General features: G+C 50.6%; 2 non-coding genes across 2 annotated transcripts; both read left to right on the top strand.

The window, feature by feature from the left end:
* Positions 1-3,709: 3,709 nt before the first annotated feature.
* On the top strand, positions 3,710-3,793 carry TRNAL-UAA (transfer RNA leucine (anticodon UAA)). The gene has a single exon. It is a non-coding gene; the product is annotated as a tRNA-Leu (tRNA).
* Positions 3,794-3,813: 20 nt separating this feature from the next.
* On the top strand, positions 3,814-3,885 carry TRNAT-UGU (transfer RNA threonine (anticodon UGU)). Its single transcript has one exon. It is a non-coding gene; the product is annotated as a tRNA-Thr (tRNA).
* The last annotated feature ends 833 nt before the right edge of the window (positions 3,886-4,718 follow it).

The raw sequence follows: 4,718 nt of genomic DNA, 5'->3' as shown, positions 1-4,718 counted from the left end.
TGTAACCTGTAGTTTATACATGAACCATCATGAGGTACCTCTCAGAATATATATAAATATATATATATATATATATATATATATATATATATATATATATATATAAATAAATATATATATATATAAATATATATATATATATATATATATATATATATATATATATATATATATATATATATATATATATATATATATATATATATGATTATTAGAATGTTTGAGGGAAGCCCATGGCGCATAAAGGCCCGTGAGGCTCATAAACACTTACGGGCCTTCCCTCACCCAATTTTTAACATCAATTGCTGTTATACATGTCCATCGTGGTCAGGTTGGGGTTGGCATAAATGAAACACGTGCCACTTGACACGGTGCCATGGAAGCCGCTACACCGAATTTTGGAATAACAAGTTAACTGGAATTATTATTTGTATTTTGTTTTTCAGTGTTTTTCTAAGTACACTGTAAATAATTACACATTGATGTCTGCAAAATTAAAACAAATTGTATTATACTTTAACTGTAATATGTATTGATGGTGTCATACTTCCCCATCAACGAAGCTGATCAGCCTCCCGCCCCGGGGGTCGTCCTCCACTCTCACACCCCCCGCCCCGGGGGTCGTCCTCCACTCTCACACCCCCGCCCCAGGGGTCGTCCTCCACTCTCACACCTCCCGCCCCGTGGGTCGTCCTCCACTCTCACACCCCCCGCCCCGGGGGTCGTCCTCCACTCTCACACCCCCGCCCCGGGGGTCGTCCTCCACTCTCACACCTCCCGCCCCGGGGGTCGTCCTCCACTCTCACACCCCCCGCCCCGGGGGTCGTCCTCCACTCTCACACCCCCCGCCCCGGGGGTCGTCCTCCACTCTCACACCCCCCGCCCCGGGGGTCGTCCTCCACTCTCACACCCCCCGCCCCGGGGGTCGTCCTCCACTCTCACACCCCCCGCCCCGGGGGTCGTCCTCCACTCTCACACCCCCCGCCCCGGGGGTCGTCCTCCACTCTCACACCCCCCGCCCCGGGGGTCGTCCTCCACTCTCACACCCCCCGCCCCGGGGGTCGTCCTCCACTCTCACACCTCCCGCCCCGGGGGTCGTCCTCCACTCTCACACCCCCCGCCCCGGGGGTCGTCCTCCACTCTCACACCCGCCCCGGGGGTCGTCCTCCACTCTCACACCTCCCGCCCCGGGGGTCGTCCTCCACTCTCACACCCGCCCCGGGGGTCGTCCTCCACTCTCACACCTCCCGCCCCGGGGGTCGTCCTCCACTCTCACACCTCCCGCCCCGGGGGTCGTCCTCCACTCTCACACCCCCCGCCCCGGGGGTCGTCCTCCACTCTCACACCCCCGCCCCGGGGGTCGTCCTCCACTCTCACACCTCCCGCCCCGGGGGTCGTCCTCCACTCTCACACCCCCGCCCCGGGGGTCGTCCTCCACTCTCACACCTCCCGCCCCGGGGGTCGTCCTCCACTCTCACACCCCCCGCCCCGGGGGTCGTCCTCCACTCTCACACCCCCGCCCCGGGGGTCGTCCTCCACTCTCACACCTCCCGCCCCGGGGGTCGTCCTCCACTCTCACACCCCCGCCCCGGGGGTCGTCCTCCACTCTCACACCTGCCGCCCCGGGGGTCGTCCTCCACTCTCACACCCCCGCCCCGGGGGTCGTCCTCCACTCTCACACCTGCCGCCCCGGGGGTCGTCCTCCACTCTCACACCCCCGCCCCGGGGTTCGTCCACCACTCTCACACCTCCCGCCCCGAGGGTCGTCCACCACTCTCACACCCCCCGCTCCGGGGGTCGTCCAGAGCAAGAGAGATATTACAGCACATGTTGCCCAAGTGTTGCTGGCTGGTCCTCCCAGTGAGACTCAACACAGTGTTGTCCAGTAATATGATAAAGTTTACATGTTCAACTGTAGAGTAATATTTACAGTAAACTGTCCCCCTCTGAAATGTTCTGAGATTCCAAACCATTTATTGGAGTAAAAGTCTCCCGAACTAATGATAACTTGTAACTGCCAAAGTCTGGTAATAATTTTATGGCCCGTTCCTAACTTTACCAATATTTATATAAATTCCGCATTCTCGGGGGACAGGAAGACTGAACTTAGGTTTATCCAAGTGTCCCCCCCCTATGTCAACTACGGACCTTCCACATGATGCAACCCACAACTGTTGCCTAACTCCCGGGTACCTATTCATTGCTTGGTGAACAGAATATCAGTTGCAAGGAAATGTGCTCAAGCGTTTCTGTCCCAGCAGGGATTGTACCTTAATGGTCCTCTGGATGTGTTCCCAGGACGTGGACCACTGTACCAGAGATGCCACATGTGACCCCCCACACTGATGGTATTATTATACCAACCACCACCACCACCACCCAGATGGGTACCAACCACCACCACCCAGGTGGGTACCAACAAACTTACATACTACTTATAACCGTCTTTAATAAACATACTTTTTTATAAACTTATAAACGTCTACCAGACGGCCACTCTCTCGATTCCATGCTCGGTATAAAATGCAACTGTTTAGCCTAACCGGAAAAATACTAATCTCAGCAACCCACCGTGAGTAAAAGCACTACTTTTGTTTCACTACAGAGGGCGAGAACAGGTGGAGGATGTGACCGAGGGTAACTGTGCCATCCTCTGGCTCAGTGATGGCACCGCTCCACACTCTTCATGCATCAGTAAACTACTGCAGTTCTCGACTAGCTTTCTCTAGATGATTTCCTGATCATTTATTGACGGGTGTGAATTGTTGAACGTTGTTCTGTGTACGGTGGTGACGCGCCGTCTGGCTCGCCAAGCTCTGTCTCGTACTCTTCTTAAGACAGGGAATATTCCTTAGTTTGATCCCTGATTCTGGACGTGATTCTCTTTGTTATGGGCGAGACTGAACTCTATTAGTTGACAGAAAGATAACTCTGACAGAGGCGGGACAGATAGCTGTGTCAGGAGAGAGATAGTGAGAGATGACGCCTACCCCCGAGTGTTGTTCCATCTCTCAGTGAGGTACTGTGAGTGCCTGTGAGTGAGGTACTGTGAGTGCCTGTGAGTGAGGTACTGTGAGTGCCTGTGAGTGAAGTACTGTGAGTGCCTGTGAGTGAGGTACTGTGAGTGCCTGTGAGTGAGGTACTGTGAGTGCCTGTGAGTGAGGTACTGTGAGTGCCTGTGAGTGAGGTACTGTGAGTGCCTGTGAGTGAGATACTGTGTGAGGTACTGTGAGTGCCTGTGAGTGCCTCACCTCCAGCACTGTACATACACACTTGCTCTCCACTCATGCGTACTCGTATTTTTCTGTGTATGAGTCTCAGGAAAATATTTCATCCAACATGAAAAAACTCTTGGGAAAACATAGCTCCTCACTTTAAAAAAAAAACTGTTGTTATTGCATTTTGATTGTCAAAATCGTCTTTTTCTCGCAGTATGAACACACCGGGCCGCCGTGCATCCCAGTAATAGACGGAGAAAAAGTCACTCAAACTTTTTTTTTTTTTTTAGTAGGGATAGGTTGTGTTACCTGGACACTAGATTTTTACACCTAAAGCCTCCAAGGAAAAGATGCAGAGTTTTATATAAACAGAATAGTTCTCATTAAACAGAAATGGGTTTACACACAAATAGACAAACACACACACACACACACACACACACACACACACACACATACACACACACACACACACACACCGTCATAATACCGTCAGGTTGGCCGAGTGGTCTAAGGCGCCAGACTTAAGTTCTGGTACTCGAAAGAGTGCGTGGGTTCGAACCCCACACCTGACACACACTCGCGGTAATTTATAGCCTCCTTAGCTCAGGGGCAGAGCACTGGTCTTGTAAACCAGGGGTCGTGAGTTCGATTCTCACAGGGGGCAGGTAGACTCATGAGTTACTTTATTGCCTGGTGATTGACGGTTGAGAGGCGGGACCAAAGAGCCAGAGCTCAACCCCCGCAAGCACAATTAGGTGAGTACACAAACACACACACACACACACACACACACACACACACACACACACACACACACACACACACACACAGCGAAGCGAAGGTGAGACACATTCTTGAATATGTATCCCCAGCATGGAACCTTTACCAGAAAAAGGACAAGGAGTAACTAGAAAAGGTCCAAAGATATGAAACGAGATCGTTCCTGAGATGAAGGGACTGAGGTACGAGGAAAGATTGAGGGAACTGGGGCCAGATTCACGAAACAGTTACGCAAGCACTTACGAACCTGTCCATCTTTTCTCAATCATTGACGGCTTTGTTTACAATTATTAAACAGTTAATGAACCCCGAAGCACCAGGCGGTTGTATATAACAATAACAACAGTTGGTTGGGAAGTTTTCATGTTTGTAAACTGTTTGATAAATGTAACCAAAGCCGTCAAAGATTGAGGAAAGATGTACAGGTTCGTCAGTACTTGCATAACGTCTTCGTAAATCTGGCCCCTGGACCTCACCACACTCGAGGAAAGGAGTGATAGGGGGAACATGATAATAACATAAAAGATTCTAATGAAAATTGACGAATTGAACAAAAGCAACATTGTTCAAAAGGAGTAACAGCAGAACAAGGGGTCATAGACGGAAATTAGAGGCACAAATGAGTCACAGAGTCGTCAGGAAGGACTTTTTCAGTGTTAGAGCTGTCAATAAATGGAATAGGTTAGACGTAGAGGTCGTTAAAGCTAACTTATTCAA

Source organism: Procambarus clarkii, chromosome 89, assembly GCF_040958095.1.
Source record: "Procambarus clarkii isolate CNS0578487 chromosome 89, FALCON_Pclarkii_2.0, whole genome shotgun sequence".
Taxonomy (NCBI): domain Eukaryota; kingdom Metazoa; phylum Arthropoda; class Malacostraca; order Decapoda; family Cambaridae; genus Procambarus; species Procambarus clarkii.
The sequence above is the reverse complement of the archived record's forward strand: the minus strand, read 5'-3'. Positions and strand labels throughout refer to the sequence as shown.